The sequence below is a fragment of the Urocitellus parryii genome, unplaced genomic scaffold, assembly GCF_045843805.1.
Source record: "Urocitellus parryii isolate mUroPar1 unplaced genomic scaffold, mUroPar1.hap1 Scaffold_48, whole genome shotgun sequence".
In the NCBI taxonomy this organism is placed as follows: Eukaryota; Metazoa; Chordata; class Mammalia; order Rodentia; family Sciuridae; genus Urocitellus; species Urocitellus parryii.
Genome location: NW_027554049.1, coordinates 4,522,593 through 4,540,481, shown reverse-complemented (window position 1 = coordinate 4,540,481; position 17,889 = coordinate 4,522,593). Strand labels below are relative to the sequence as shown.

At 39.2% G+C, this 17,889-nt stretch overlaps 1 pseudogene; it reads left to right on the top strand.

Moving 5' to 3' along the window:
- The first annotated feature begins 4,804 nt into the window (after nt 1–4,804).
- Nucleotides 4,805–5,614, top strand: LOC144252597 (signal peptidase complex subunit 3 pseudogene; annotated as a pseudogene).
- Nucleotides 5,615–17,889: the final 12,275 nt, after the last annotated feature.

Below are 17,889 nucleotides of genomic sequence, written 5' to 3'. Positions count from 1 at the left end.
AAGACATAGCCAAGCTCTCTATGCTCATAAGGGGAATCAAGTTATTCCTTCCTACTAGTTTATGAAACAAGCTGGGATGCAGCTATATCCAGATCTGCCACCAAACTGCCCCTGAATTTGTGTCCCTACCCTTCCAGTGATTTCTCCCTGCTCCTTCTTCTGAGTTCCTCCACCACTCCCTGTCTCTACTGCTCATTTGGTTCAACATTTCATCTTACAGTGTGGCCAAAGTTGTACCCTGCCAACCTCCTCTTGAATTCCTTCTTGTGTAACATCCTTTATTTACTGCCCAACACAATATCTCATATAGAACAGATGCTCACTTTGCAAGTGATTAACAAAATGATTCTAATTTCAATAAACTTTGACTCATCTCAAATCAAAAATTCAAAAAACTGTCAAACCTTTCCATACAAATGACAGATGTCTACTAGGTAAGCAAGTTCATGTTAGTTTTTTTCGAATTTTCAGATTATAATTCAGAATCATTCTGAAATTCTGTAAGAACCTAAACCAAAGAAGCCAATCCTATCTTACTATTTCAGTGTTATGCACATTGATTAAATGCATATATTTTGGCAAATTGCAATTCAGGCACAGCATATGTGATACTGGGGCATAATAAAATACTAAATTAATTTCATCCTAAACCATTTGGAACTATTGCAATTATACCGAAGGAATTAAAAGGAATAGTGTTGTTTGTTTGTTTGCTTGTTTGTTTGGTACTAGGGATTTAACCCAGGAGCACTCTGCCACTGAACCTAGCCCCTGTAATTTTTTCTTTTAATTTTGGGACAGTGTCTTGATAAATTGCTTAGGGCCTTGCTAAGTTGTTGAAGCTAGCTTTGAACTTGAGATCCTCCCACCTCAGCCCCCAAGCAGCTTGGATTATAGGCATGCACTGCGATGCCCCACTAGGAACAGTGCTTTAACCTCCAGAGAAATAACTTTTAGAAATCAATAATGAATATAATATCTCCACATACAAAAAATTAAAAAGAATGTGAACAATGAACAAATTGCTGAGAAATGTTTTTAAAAGCTTTAGCCTCATGTATGATAACCTATAGGAATTAAAGCAGCTAACAGAGGCAATTTTCCTTTTAAAATTGACAAAGTTTTCTGAGTGACAATAAATCCCAATGAAAGAAGTTGAAATAAATGAGCATTTGTATATGCTACTGGTAAGAGATGATTGTTTATAAAGCAGCTTAAAAACAGGCATACTTTAAATCCAGGAATATCAACTAGGAGGATTAGAACATTCCTAGAAAATAATCAAATATAAGCATCAAAAATATATATGACAGTGCTTATCAGATAATTTCTATTTTTAATTGGAAACAATGAAATAAGAACTAAAAATAAAGGAATTACTAAGTTACAATGTATCCATGTGAGAAAATGTTATACAGTCATTAAATATTTCAATTACAGTTCTAGAAAAAAAACATAATGAAGTGACATTGTTTTCTATTTAAATTAGCATGTATTACATATGGACAGTGACAGGCAATGAACAAAAATGTTATATGCAGACATATCTGGCAAATAGATGAAGACATGTTTCATCTTTTTATGTGTCTCTATTATCTTAATTCTTTATAATAGGCATGTATGTATAATCAGAAATAATGTTTCTTTAGAAAAACACTAATTGAGGCAAATTTCAGGCATCCCCACCTCATATTGAAATGGTTCCCCCAATTTTTTTTTATTTCTAGGGTTTTATCTTTTCACATACTAAATACAAAAGAGAAAACACTACAAAATCTTCTTTCCCACAGGCTACCTTCTGAGGCATAATAATTACAACTTAAATATCCAAATGTTCAAATGCTCTCTCAGTACCTGTATGTTTCCCTAGTTTCTGATTTACTTTTCATCTTTAAAAGTTTACAGAATTATCTGTCTCTGAAGACTTACATATGAACTATATGATTTTTATGTCTCCTTCTTTGGAGAATAGAACTTAAATTATTACTACAACTGAGGGGAAAAAGACTTGTTTTATGTGGTTTCCTAAAACAATTTAGATTTGTGTGAATTAAAAATGGCATATTTATCATTGTTCAAATGAAGTCCCAATTTGGAGGTGGTGGGCATAGCTTTTGCTTTAAGGAACTTAATTTTTATGATCAGAAAATCACTCTTTAGCTACTAAAGTTTTCAACATATTGCAGATCTTTCAGATCTAAGTTCTAAATGAAGTTGCTCTTATAGTTTTTCTATTTCTTATATTTGGGAGAAGTAAGGAGGATCTGGGTCTTTAAAAGTCAGGTCAAAATAAATTAAGCACAAAATGTCTTAATAATATCAATCAAAAGAAAAAGTAATACAATGTCAATCAGGTTTGTCTTTTTAAAAATTCTCAAACAAAAAGTAAACAAAATGCACACCTTATTCTGCCCCCTCTTCGCTATCTTCTTCCACTCCTTCCAACCTACCCCACCCTCTGTGTGCATTCCCCACACTCCACATGTACTTCACTCTCACTTATTAAGCTGATGTTTTTCAAGTTCCCTTTAGAACTCTTCTAGTCCCTAGGAAAGAAAAGCAATGGGGATCTCATCACCTAACACCTTATATTTGTTTGAGGCTCAACCTCACAGGGACAGCTTTCTCACCTAGTTATTCTGATCCTGAGCAAAGCTAATTTCTAAACTCTAAAAATATCTTCCACTCTGGCAGGAACTCCACACAATCTCAGGAACAGAAAAAAAAAATTCTAGCTAACATTAAATCATCAAAAACTGAGAAATTTGGACCCCAAATTCAAGGGCACAGTGTCTCTGAATTCCCCCACAGAGCCTCGGGTCTCAGGTAAGGAGATCCCACAAAGTAAACCCTCAGGACATGATTAGAAGCTCTGCCTTGCTCTGCATAATACCAATGCACTGGAATTTCTGTGAATCACAGCAGAGTAGAATCTCAGACTTTGAACTCCACAGGAAAATACACAGCAAAAATAATGGCATAATGCAATGTTTTCAAATGCATAAATCTTCATTTGTTTACTTTAAATATTTTAAAATATGTCCTATTACATTTATTCTTGATTAAACCTCTTCTAGATAGTTATTCATTAATGGTTTCTTTACAGTTGCTGTGCAAACAGTTCATTCATATCTATGACATATCAAATCTCAGAGACATGTTCTTTAATTGCATTCATTTATTTCTAATCTTCTTAAGCTCTTACTACTGTAATGCCTGACTAAATATACACTAAAATCTATTATTTAAAAGGTAAAATATATTTAAGATATATTTTATCAATAAAATTCACAACTCAACAATGTTCTTTTATTATTATTATTATTATTATTATTATTATTAGCCTCAGGCATTATTTAAAACTTCCTGGTAGAATAGTTGTGGTTAAACAAAATAAGTTCTGAATGGTTGCTTGAGATTTTGGATTGCCCACTAAAATGCCAAAATTTTCATTGTGACTGTAGTTGGGATCAGAGAACTTTTATAATACTATTTAGAAGAGATATCAGTAGAACCCATATAAAAAAAACAGGATATATATCTTCCTATTGTTATGATTTTTAGGCCTTGAGCGGCTTCCCTGGCCACCATGAAGATGTCTCAATAGTTGTCTACTACTGGCTGAGACATAAAAATCTACTCATTTCTTTGGCTTCAGAAAGTTGGTCCAGAAAGAAATAAGAGTTTATTTTCATCTGTTATTTTTTCTTTTTTTTTTAAGAGTGAGTGAGAGAGAGAGAGAATTTTTAATATTCATTTTTTAGTTTTCCACGGACACAACACCTTTTTTTGTATGTGGTGCTGAGGATCGAACCTGGGACCGCACGCATGCCAGGCGAGCGCGATACTGCCTGAGCCACATCCCCAGCCCCTGTAATTTTTTCTTCATTCAGTTTTTCTGCTTCTCTTAAATCTGTGATTCCCCAATTTCAGCATCATCATAAACTTGTTAAAAGACAACTCGCTGGGGCTGGGGTTGTGGCTGGGTAGTAGAACACTTGCTTGGCATATGTGAGTCACTGGGTTCAATTCTCAGCACCACTAAAAATACAAAAATAAAAAGGTCCATTGACAACTTAAAAAAAAAAAATAAAAGACAACTCGTTGCCTCCGCCCCTCAGAGCACCTCATTGGCAGGTTTAGGGTGGAGCCCAACAATTTGCATTTTTAACAAGGTTCCCAGTAGTGCTGAGGCTGCCAGTCAGGACACCATACTTTGAGAATTAGAACAGTTGATACCTGGGATGAGAAAAACCAATGGTCTAAAGTGAAGGGGACTGCAATAGTCTCAGGTGAAAGGGATCACAGAGAAGATTAAAAAAAAAAAAAAAAAAAACACTGAAAAGAGAGGGAACATTCCAAAGACAAAATCCAACCGTCACACTTTCTTCAGAACTTAACCTGACTGCAGAGACCACTGAAACACTTCTTGCCTACTCCTGGACCCTGCAACTGCCTGGAATGTCTGCTCCCTGCTAACCTCCTATTCCTGCAGATCCCAAACACTGGAAAGCTGCAAGACATGGTCTTCAGGATGCTTCTCTTCTATTACTCCGTTTACTCCATTAGCTTTAAATTCCATACACTGATGACTCCCAATCACTATCCCAGACCTTCCCACCCTAAAAACATCCAAGTGCCACCGACTATGTGACATTTCCCAGCTGATGGATGACAAGCATCTTAAGGTAGATACAAGGCCGTGGCTGCGCACACTCCTGGAACGTGCGCGAATCCCAGGTCTGCTGCCAGAACCGGACCCCGGGTGCCTGTGTGGCGACAGGGCTCCTGAGAGAAGGTCGCGATGAACACGGTGCTGTCACGGGCGAACTCCTTGTTCGCCTTCTCGCTGAGCGTGATGGAGGCGCTCACCTTAGGCTGATCATCACCACCGCCTTCAAAGACAGGAGTGTCCCGGTGCGGCTGCACGTCTCGCGGATCATGCTAAAAAATGTAGAAGACTTCACTGGACCAAGAGAAAGAAGTGATCTGGGATTCATTACATTTGATATAACTGCTGATTTAGAGAATACATTTGATTGGAACATTAAGCAGTTGTTTATTTATCAGCAGAATATTCAACAAAAAATAATGCTCTGAACCAAGTTGTCCTCTGGGACAAGATTGTTCTGAGAGGTGATAATCCGAAGCTGCTGTTGAAAGATATGAAAACAAAATATTTTTTCTTTGATGATGGAAATGGTCTCAAGGGAAACAGGAATGTCACTTTGACCCTATCTTGGAACGTTGTACCAAATGCTGGAATTCTACCTCTTGTGACAGGATCAGGACATGTATCTGTCCCATTTCCAGATACGTATGAAATAATGAAGAGTTATTAAATTATTCTGACTTTGAAACAACATATTTTTATACTTAATGAATTATATCTCATTTATCTCTTCCCTTGCACCTTCATTTGTTTTGGGTTGTTACTTTGTGGGTTTTTTTTTTTTTTTTGGTTTGTTTTTGTTTTTGATGTAGAAGTAACATCAAAAGGCATATTTGAAGGGAAAGGTTAATAGCATACTCAAACTTAACCTTAAAAACAAAACAAAAACAAGGCTATCAGAGATAGCTATATCTCTGATATAAGAATAAGGATATAAGAATAAGGCAACAATATAATAAGAACTTGGTATATATTTGAAGTATTCCCTGTATTTCCATTATTCTTTATGGAATATAAAGTGAGCATGAAGGGTTGTTAAAACTTTCAGGTGCCTGTAGATTTATAAGAACTCTGAATTTTATGCTTGGCATTCATGCAAGTTCACATTGGTTGTGACTTAGATGTAGACATTTTCTTTTATCTCTTTTAGTGTATGTTAGATTACTGGAAAAATTAATATAGGTATTCGTTAGAAGCCTGGTTTACAAAAAAAGCCAAAAGTGATAGAATTTTATTCCATTTGTTTTAGGATACCCATAATGTGTGTTTTTCTTAGATGACTAGCAGCTTTCTCCAATTAAATACTAAATACCTCTTCTATGTTGTATACTCATTCAAACTCATTTTTAAGTCTCAAGTCAACCAAATGTGTGTCTTTTAGTGCTATCTCTAAAAATGTTCCTTTGTGTATCTTTATATACTTTTTAGCATTGCCATTGAAAGTTGAAAATCTTTGCATGATTTATCCTTTGAGTTAAGTTTGTTCCTGTGAGCATGCCAAGTGCCACTAAGTGGTAATTATTTGCAATTATCCATAGGTTTACATTTTAATAATTATTGGAATAGTAATAATATTTGGCAGTGTGCTTTTCCACTCTTGTGTTTTATGTTAGCCTCAATAATCCAAGGAGGTAAGTAGTGCAAATGTTAGTTCTTTGCAAATCAAGAAACTGAAACCCAGAAGTTTATTGAATCTCTCCAAAGTTAAGTAGCAAGGAATGAAGTTAAAACTTAAGCTCACATCTCAAGGTACTCTTAAGCTTATCCTTTCTCTTACACCTCAGTTTACAGACTAATCAAATTTGACCTGTAATTGTCATTATGTTTTTTATTACCCCAGACACACTTTGTATCACTCTTAGAAGATGATTCCCATTATGTATGAAAACGACTAATTTTCAAGTTGCCAACACTTAACATAGTGGTAATATCTCATTTTCCACATAAATTCATTTTACTCACATTAAGGTAGATACAACCACACAACCTTGATTGCAGCCACTGCCTGCAAAACTGCTATTCAATATTATCATAATAAAGATTAAACACAATTATGAATCAAATCTAATTTGTTCGTATACATTAGGGTACAATATTTTTGCAGTTCTAGAAATTAATGTTATTTTGAATTGCCAAAAAGATTATTAAACTTATGCAATGAGTTCTCCATAGATCTGAGGAATGAAAATAAATTATTTTATATTTGCTGTAACTTGATAAGTCAAAATGTGATTCCTCTGACATCACTTACAAAAGAATGGTTTTGCTAACAGCAAAATAAAATCTATTTTGATAATTATATATAATTATTAGCCAAGTCTTAAGAAGCATATCCTAAAATTTACTACTAATGTTTCTCTGTCATTTGCCCTAACTGTTCCAGAGAGAGAATTTTTTTAATATTTATTTTTTAGTTTTTGGCATACACAACATCTTTGTTTGTATGTGGTGTGAGGATCGAACCTGGGGTGCACACATGCCAGGCAAGTGTGCTACCAATTGAGCCAAATCCCCAGCCCTGTTCTACAAATTTAAAGGAGGTATTTAGAAAACAGCAAGCATGGTATATAACATTAATAAGCATTTTTTCTATCTGTTCTGCTTTTAGTAGCACAGTAATAGAAATTTTAACATGGAAAACTATTTTTCCTCCTACATGCTCTGTAAATCACTTTAAATGTAAAACATCATGTGAGATTTTCCACTAAAGCAGTGTTTTATCTAAACTGATTAAATAAGCAGAAAAGCTCTCCTTACCAACAATAAGTGGTTGAAAATATTTAATCTGTCTGATTCCACAATTAAAAATTACTCACTAAATCTACTCTCTTACTTTCCAAGTACAATATCAAAATTGTACTTACTTATAATTCTCATTAGAATTCTAGTTTAAAATATATTAATATTTTGGACTACCTTCTACAGAAGTCCCCTTACAGAATATTATATATCAATCAAACTTATTGAGGTCATACACCAATGAGTACTTGATGAATATTAGTGGCAGATTGTTTTTAATGTCATCAGTAAACCAGCTCTCATCTATATTTTTTGCAAGCTTCTACACACAGTAATTTTGAATACTAGAAATATGTCATTATAAATGATACAGTGACTAGACAGGAGAATGCTATGTAAGCAGAAAGTACCATGATGTCTGTGGCTTACTTTAGAATTATTTAGCAGGAAAAAATAAACATAAAATAGATATACATATAGGTAGAGACAAAACAAATACAGCCAGCATTAACATTTGTTGAAACTAGATGATACGTACATGGATGTTCATTCTACTAGACTTTCAACTTTTATATTTAAAGATGTATAAGTTTTAAGATATTTTAAAATAGAAGTTTTGGTTTATCCTTAAAAAATAATGTAAGAATATTTCTTATTTTTAAAACGTATGAAGTCTGAGCCAGGCAGACATGAAACTCCTGTGCACACATGTAACTCCATCCACTTGGGAGGCTGAGGCAGGAAGATCTCAAGTTTGAAGCCAATGTCAAAATGAGACTCCACTATAAAATAAAAAGAACTAGGGGTATAGCTCAGAGGCAGAGTACACTGAGTTCAATCCCCAGTACGAAAAATAAACTATATAGATAGATAGATAGATAGATAGATAGATAGATAGATAGATAGATAGATTATATATGTAAATTATATACACATATAAACTCCAAAAGCATAAAGAAAACTAATACTCTTATTTCCCTAGAAATTATTTTTCATAGTTTATTTTCAATTTTCTTCATGTTAAGTACTAATATTTTCCATCTGAACTGTTTATGTACAATTACTACTCAAATTAAAATCAAGAAAATATGGATTCAAGAAAATCACTCAGGTCTTCACATGTTATACCTTCCTTTTACTCTCCACACTCTCTGGACTTTCCCCAACATCAACTGCTAATCAGTCTCTATCATCTGTCCTCTTAAAAATGAGAAAAGGCCCTATCATATTTAACACTTCAAAACTTGTAGGCACTACTAATTTATAAGAAGATTTTCTATGTGGAAGATAAAGGTACCAGAATATGTGTGTCTTATTGAAAATCATGAACTGGTCAGTCTTTTGCTTAGATTGCAGGGGGGCGAGTCGTGTGGGAGAGGCATTAATGAAGAGCTACAGAAGCTTCACAGAAACTAAGAGAATGTTAGAAATTCATCATAGTGACTTCTCTCTCCTCTCCAGATTCTTAATATATATTATGGTGAAGAAGATGAAGCACTAGGGCAATCACCACTTGCCTTAAATCATCATTTTCCTATATGCACTAATGCAGTTGCTTATTAAAAAACATGGCTACTAAATATTTCTAATCATTACTGCTTTTGTTAAATACTAATGACTAATTTTCTTACACACATATTGACTTCAACAATAAATTTATCCTCAGGAAGTTATAAAAAAAGGGTTTATTATGAAGGCAGTTTCTACCAAAACACCACATCTTCTTCATTTGAATGATGATAATTTAAAATCCTCTCCACTTTCATGTCATGAAAAATTCCTTCAAATGCGTGCTATTAAAATGCTGAAATATGGAAACATTTTGTATGTCAAAGTATTTAGAAGTTGTAAGTTTTAAGTACATTGTTTGAGGTGGTGTATTTGGAAAGAATTTACTTTTCATTCTCTAACTCCATAGAGCAGTATTCCTAAAAACAAATGTATGTGGTAGTTTGCTAGTACCATAGAGAATCAATAGCCATCTATTTAATTTGCTAAGACAATCTGAATTAGTAAGTTCCAGCCAGATGTGTGATGTACACATCCAACATACTGCAACCTGTTCATTATGAAAATCCTGTCAAAACACAGAGCCACTTGATGACATTTCATCCAAAGCAGTTTCTGCATTTGCAGCCATAAAAAAATTGTTCTAAGAATTTTTATACAAGGAATTGTGGCTGAGACTCATAAAGAGTAATCAATTTCAGCTTATCATCTTCTACTCTCCTATATACCTGCTTCTGTGTGTTTATTTCTATTTTCATTCAAAGATACAGAATCTTCAAAAAATAAATGTGTACCATACTATTTTTCTTCCATAAATCACTTGTTTGTCCTCATTATATATTTTTTGTCTAATTCTGCAGCTCTGAGGAAATGTGTAAAGAATGACACAGTCAACAGAAGAAAAAAGAACACTTACCCACAGGAAAAACAAAACAGAATATTTCAAAATGACTCCAAACATAAATTAAGTTTACCTATTGTCTAACTTGCATTCAGATCATTTATAGGGGTCTGTGTGACTATATACCCTGCTGTTTGATAAAGAATGATTACTAACCACAGGCACCCACCAGAGGACTGATTTTATGTGTAATGCTTGTGATGTCTCAGACATACAAAGCACCTTCTTAAAGAATGTCCATTTCCTTTCCATGGTAAGCAGACATAATTTTTCACCCTCTAATACTTCTGTTGCTCAGAGTGGCTTATGTTATGAGATATGCATTGCCATTTTCTCTTGTTTATTTTAATAATATAAAAAATTACATTCATAAAATAAATGGTTTTGTTTCATGGTACCCAAAATAGTGGTACATTTTCCAATCTATATTGAAGTACAGTTTTCTTGCTATTGCAAAAATCTAATAATATTTAACAATATTTACTAAAATGAGAGAAATTAAAAGAGTCTTCTTAATAACAAGCTATTATTCTTGAATATTGAAACCTCACCTATACCAAATTTATTTTCTAAGTTTACTGAATTGACTTTTCTTTTTAAACCTGGCACTGAACAAATAGTTTTAATGCAAGCATAATATTTCCAACTACTACATTTTTAATTTGGCAATCTAAAACAATGTGGAATGAATACAATTCTCATTGATTGGATTCCAGAAAGCACCCTTTAACCCACCACAAAGACAAAACAGCATTTTTACTATCTGGTGTCAACACTCTCAAGTAGAGAACTTCTGAGGTCCCCTAAAAATCACAAGAATTTCAATGTGTACCAAAACCAAACCAAACAACAACAACAACAACAAAAAAAAAACAATATTCAGCAACTGCGTACACAAAAGGGTTCTTTATAAAGGCTTCAACCCTAAGCAATTCCACTTTCACAAACATTATACAGAACATAACATGCTTTATTCAGGAGGTGCACACCCCGCCACGTGATCAGAGTGAAGGGCCACACCAGCAACCAGAAAGGATTATGGTTTCTAATAAGAATAGATTGAAAAGAGGCTGTTGCAGCTGCCAAATGGGTTGCACCTGCAGGTGGCACCCAGAGCTTAGCTTCTCACCCAGTGAAGTGGTCAGGACCAGGAGGGGTGCCCCACCAAGACCTGCAGCTTATGATTGGCTCTCTTGGCTTCCTGGAAGTTAATGTCATATTCTCTTGGTCACTTAAGCCCCCTTTGTGGTTCAGGGAAAGAAACACTGGGATTGTGGCCCTGCGGTTGAGCACTGGCCTCGCAGGTGTGAGGCCCTGGTTTCGATCCTCAGCACCATATAAAAATAAATAAATAAAGGTATTGTGCCCAACTAAAAAAAATTAAAATTTTTTTTTAAAAAGTTTGGGCCAGAGCAATATGCATTTTTGTCTTGGAGATGCTTCAGGGACATTACAATTTCCACTTAAATGTGTCTAGTTGTTAGTAGGAAATAAAGGTCTAGAATTCAGGAGGGGCTCTAGATCTGGATAAAATAGGCAGGGCCATGTGGAGAGAAGAGTTGAAGCAGTGGTGTTGATTGAAATCACCCAGGAGGCTGTGGAGCATTGAGAGAAGAAACAGTAGAACCTTCTGGAAACTACATCATTTGTGATACAGACAGTGGTGGGAAATTCAAAGAGGAGCAGAGAGGGAGAGAAATCTGGGAAATCAAGCTACTACAGACATTATAGAAAAAAGAAGAATGTTACATCTTCAGTGTCACCTCCTTAAATGTCTTTGCCCAAATGTCACCTTCTTAGTCCTGCTTCAATCATCTCCATTTTAAACTGTGACCCTAAAACAGAGCCTGCCTCTCATTTTTCTCCACAGTACGTGTCACCTGGTACACTATACAGTACACCTGTGTGGCTTTCTAAGGCTCCTCTTAGAATGTAAAGTCTATGAGGAAAGGGCTTTCTGATGACATACAATTGACCCTCCTATTTTTTCAATTTTTTTGTAGTTGTAGATGGACAGAATGCCTTTATTTTGTCTATTTTTAAGTGGTGCTAAAGATAGAACCCAGTGCCTCACACATGCTAGGCAAGCACTCTGCCTCTGAGCTATAGCCCCAGCCCTGACCCTCCTACTTTGTAGGATGAACAAGTTGAGGGAGGATAAAAAAAATGGGCATCTAATTCTTAATGTCAAAATGTGGTGGGGCCTTTGTAGAGCCTAATGGGTAGAAGAGCTGACAGACTGCAGGGATGTTGGAGCAAATGGGAAAGGGAGTGAGCCACTTAAATAAGGAATGGAAGTCAATCCTACCAGAAGTTTGGGGGAAAAATAGAGTATAGATTGGGCAAGAGCTAGAAGGGGTGAGGGATTGTTTGAGGGTTTCGTTATCTTGTTTATATTGCCAGAAGAGATTGGTTGGGATTATGGAAAGATGGGGGGGGCAACTGAGAGACATCTGATGAAAGGTGTTGAAATAAAGGGAATTACAGCACCTTTTCTAGATAAATTCAAAAGTATGGAAGCCAGGCCAGCGAAGAAAAGCTCATACACTTTCTTTGTTCAGTGCAACTAAAATCTCTTGTTTCCTGAGGAAAAAGAGTATGGGTACTAGTGAAACATGAAGGCTGTGGGACCCTTCGGAGAGATTACTGTTCATGCGGGTCCTGGAGGAAGAATTGCAGGCTTCCCTTAAACTTCTTAGGTTCCAAGCTACCACTCCGTGTATAACAATAAAGAGGGTGTGGGGTAGGGGACAAGTGTCAAACTTAAAACTGCCACCGGGAGTTTTATTATTTAAAATATTTGTTCTGTGACTTAAGCCGGCAACAGGCAATTTAAAACCATTGGCACTGCAAACAACAATGTAATGGGCACCTCACATTTGTTCATCTCATTACCTGGGGGTGTGTATGCGTGGAACCCAGAGCCTGGGCTGGCCTGGGGAGAGGGGGAGCCTGGGAACTACTAGGAAGAGATGAAATGAGTTGCAGACACACCTGGAACTGCAACGTGTAGGTTAAAGCACAGAGGGGCATTTCTACCAGATTCCTGTTATCTCCTTGGGAAATCCTTTATTTCAGATGGTTCTGCAGCTCTGTCTAGGCGGCTTGGCCCTGGGCTTCCAGTGCCAGCGACGGAAAGATGACAAAAGATGCCCCCTGCCTTGGTCTCAGCACCCTGATGGAGACTTGCCAGGCTGTTTTCCAAACCCAAACCCTTGGTTGCCACTTTGCCTCCCTTTCAGCCTGGCGAGGCGTCCTCCACCCATCCTCACCCAGTTAAGAGCTTTAGTTGTGACTTGGAGTTGCTGTTAGGCTGAAAGAGCCAAGTCCAGAATGGATCTTTAAATTTTATTTTTTTAGTTAGTTTTTAAGAAAGCAGAGGCCCATCCAGGAAACCGGGACCTCGAAGGACGTGACCACTGGGAGACGTGTGTCCGTACCTGGAGTAGATGGGAGCCCAGTTCATGGCCAATGTGGTCAGGGGGCTTGTCCTACTTGAGTGGCCTCCCGCCTCACCGAGCCCTGAGAAGAGATAGAAACAAACTTTAGTATCAGAATCCCAGCCCTCGTGTCAGTTGGGGACTAGTTTGCATTTGTTGTAATTTGTTACACATAAGCGCAAGAGGAAGAAGCCCCTGATATTATTTCCCTGTCCCCCCCACCCAACCTGCACAGTTGGGAAGAGGTTATGCCAGATTATCAATTTTGGCCCCTCCCTGGGTTCAAAAAGAAGAACAGAAGCCAACCTCTGGCTCTGAGGGAACAGGGCTTCTCAGCGAGGACCGGCTCTCCTAGAGTGCTCTCCTGGCTGGACCTCAAGGGGCCTTTGCGCTAGAGAAGGCCCCGACATCACACACTAGCAATCACTTTTGTGGGTTCACTAGTTTGTTCAAGGAGAGGAGAGACACTCATTACTCACCCAAAATTTTCATCATTGTCTTTACCAAGAGGCGGAGGATGTCCCCCCCACATAGCGAACCTCTGCCCCCAAAGTGGCCTGAAACAACTGGCCAGGTTCATTTGGTCCCTGGCGTCCTCTCTGGTTGGCTGTCGGACTTTCTAGACATTCTCCTCCCCTGGATCTGACTTTAATCCCCTTCGAAAAAATCCTTGAGTTTGCGGTTGACTTTCAGTCTGACGCTTACCAACATCCCTTGGAAATCCTTCATCTTTTTTTTTTCCCTGGAGCCCCAGCTTGACACACCCTAGTCCTGTCCCCTCCGCCTGCAAAAGGGGGTGGGGGGACTTTCCTGAAGTCCGTTACTCTGAGGTGCTAACAATTTCTTAGCAATATTTTTGTTGCATTCTTGACACAGAAAGTAATTCTGTTCTCTACTTGTCAGGTACCATCTCCTATTAACAAGGACAGTCCATTCGTCTCCTCTATGTCACCACGTTAAGATCTTTTGAGGCTTTGCCAGTTTTTATGGTGATGCCTAAAACAGCAAACCTTGAAGACTCTCTTGGTGGATTTTTAAAAATTAATAATAGTCTACTATATTACCTGTGTACAGAAAGAAATAAAAAGGCAGAAGAAACTTGGGCAGAGCTATGTTCAATGTATTATAGATAATATCTCTAACGGGGCTGCTTGAGGAATTATACCATCTAGAGAGTGAAGTCCTTTCATTCTTACATCATTGAACAAGGTTTAACATGACATCTCTTTTTTTTTAGATGACCTTCTTCATTAGGGGTACATACTTAAAACGCATAATTTCAAAGACACTCTAAATGTGGCGCTGGGAAGAATCTTTCACAATAAAACAAGGAGTTAGGTTTTTTTCAAGGTGTTGGCCAGGAGCTGCTTCCTAAGCAAGCGAACAAAATCCCGGCAACAAGTAACACTGAATGCCCCTTAAGCTCAAATAGGGTGTATCTGGGTGTCTGCACATCTAAATAAATCTACCAATTTCCCCACAGCTCGGTAAACACCGATGTCCCCGCCTGGATGGGACTCCTCTCTCTCCCTTGTGCCGATTGACCCCTCCTGACTTTTTAACGCGCCCCAACTTCCCTCCCCAGAGTGACTCCACTGCCCTGGTTTCTTTCCTTCTTTTGGACCATTCCAGGAGGTCCCCGTCTCAGTCACCTGTAAACACCCCTTCGTGTTGTCTCCTTCCCTTTCGCTCCTCATGATTCAACCAATCTATTCTCCTAGATATCTGGCACAACATTTTCTTTTCTTTTAAATCTTTGTTCAGACATTGCTACCCAGAAGAAGAGTCAGAACGAGTTGACTGTGGAGGCTAACAGGGTAAAGGAAAAGGAGACTGCAGAGAGTGCCCCGGGATGCAAGTGTCGCTGCCTGCCAGCGCCCTTGGACCTGAGAAGTCCTGAAACCCCTTGCAGGAGCCAAGGGCAGGCACTCCTGCACTTTAGGGGTGGACTGCGTCTTCCTTGTGTGGGGAGACCTACTAGAAGCCCCCAGAAGTGTTGGAAACCTGTTTGTGGGGCCAACAAACGTCTTCAATGTAAGATTCTGTTGGTCTCCAGGAGCGCCCACCCAACCCAAATGATCTGAAGATTTCCGGGGCTGGGCTGTTGGGGGGTGGGGGTGGGGGTGGGGGTGGGGGAACACTGGTTCAGGACTCGCAGCGCCAGCCTCCACTGTTTCTGGTGTCCGGTTACAGCCTCATTATTATGCTCCTAAGAGGGAAAATAAGATTTCCCAAAGGTCAATAAACAGCGCATCGGGGGCGGGTTAACCGAGGCCCCCCTCCCCCTCCCTTATCCACTTTACACCCACCCCACCACCTTTTTAAGGAACCTTTTGCTTTCACGGAGCATTGCCTTCTCCTTTGGTTTCCCATGGAAATCTCCAGTACTTGGTTGAGTCTGGGTTAAGGTTTTATAAGGAACTGGCTACCCTCCTCTACCTGTCAGTCTTCCCTGACCCAGGACGAACTCGCCCTTTGGGTGCAGAGGACACTCACCCAAGCCCGCATCAAGGGTTCTCCTTTCCAAAAGTCTCGAAGTGGGCCGCAGACCCCTCTCCCTGGACCCCCCTCGCCTCTTGCCTTCAGTGTCGCGCTCTGGCACCCAATTTCAGTTGGCGAGGGGTAAGCTGAGATTTCGTTTCTGCACTTGATCTACCAGCAGAAAATTTACAAATCATTTGATTGTCTGTTTAAAATGTGGAGGAAACCAACTCCCTTTGCGGTGGGATTACATTGGGAACAAGATCTGAAGATTCTTTTGTAATTCCATGAGTCCAAGGGAACAGGATTTTGCAAAGGAGAAAAGGAGCTCTGTGAGGGAGGCGATCACTAAATCCTGTTTTAGACCAAAGGATTTTTCCCAGCTACAGTGGCCGAAGACAAAGAAAAACATCATCTATTTTGGAAGATTTTCAAGATATGCCACAAATTAACCTTAGTAGATAAATTTTGCTTCTCCCAGTCCCCCCCTCTTTCCTTCAAGTCTGGTTTATCAAATTTACATAACTAGCATTAGAAGAGATGTATCTATTATGGATCTAAAGGGCTAACTCACATTTCATGTGAAAACCCCGGTAAGTTTCATGGTTTCTTTACCCTTGGTGCACGGTTGAGCCATTTCCATCTAAATCCCCCCTGACCCAAAGATTACCTCAATGCACTGACTGCATGGGTTTTGTAATTTCCTGAAAATGAGATTTCGATTTATAAAACAAGAGACCCATTAGTAACCAAATGAGGCAAAGTAGATCCACTAAAATTGACCTAGTCCCACAGGCACCATTTAGGCCCATTCTTGGGAATGAATGATGAGCCTCAGTCTAGCTGAGCCCAAAGCATCATCCAGCTGTGTTATTGCATGAAGCAAAAAGTAAATGGATTGAGGTTTTCCTTCCGAGTGAATTTCATACCTTTGACAAAATACAGATTACAGACCCTGCATCATGGCTTCATTCACTCTGACAGGAAGAGGTGGAAGGAAAGAGCTTGTACTTTCTTTCATTCTGTACACACTCTACTGCCTCAGAAATGCATCCTCCTTGTAGTTGTTCCCGGGAGCATTATCTACTCTATGAATCAAGATATGCCTTTTAGCAATGAGGGGATAAATGCATCAACTAGAGCCTCTGTCCCTCCATTGGACCACAGCCTAGAGACTGGGGCTGGAAAGACCCTGGAAGACATAACTCCTAATGTTTAGTCCCAAGTCATTTGTTCAAGCTACCTGGGTCCACTGCAGCGGAGGGGGAGGGGGAGAAGGCTGGGCCAGGGAGGAAATCCCAACTGCAAACCCTAGCATTCCTCCGCTAGAGATACCAAGCTACCTTGGTGTTGGGGTTCCCCGCGCCTCTGTGGCTGGACTCTATGGGGAAGAGAGATGGAGAAAGGACACTTCCCATGGAGACAGAACTCCTGGATCAGTCCTTGGGTAGAAGGTAGACCTGGGAACAGACGTGCACCCCTCCCTCCTCTAGCGCAGGGGCCCTTCCAAGGCACCCAACCAGTGTGGCAGTGCTCTCTAGGGCATCGATGACACTGCCCTGCCAGGCCTTGTCCTGCACCAGTTCCCCAGGACCCCACAATGTGCGACTACCCTCTGTCTGCAATGCGTGTGCCCTGCCTTCCTCTGCCTGCCACTCAGGGGCCTGAGAAGCCACCAATGTCACTGTAAACTTGGGATGAAGCCAGATGGTCACAGAGTGGACCCTTTCTGCACTTTCCTTTCGGGACTGAGCCTGCCAGCCACATGTCTGAGCTGGCTGCTAATGAATAAAAACTGCAAAACACGAAAGGAGGGGAGGTTTGCCAAGATTCAGACTAAAACTGGGTATAAGTATCTGGGGAGTGCCCTGCATGGTTGCTGAAAAATGTCAAGCCAAGTCGCCCAAGTCTTTGGGCCTTTGAGAGCGCGGGACTTGGCGATGCCACTTCCCTAGAGGCCTGCTCCTGCGAGGCAGAGCCGCAAAAGACAGACGAAGTCCACTGTGGTTCTCCTGGAGCTGAGATCCTCTACAAGCACACAGAATCTTCCCTCCTGGAAACAGACAGATGGACATGATTTCTACTTCAGATCTAGACAACCGCCAGTCATCGGGGCTGTGCCCAGGGTAGCGAGAAAGGGTGAGAAA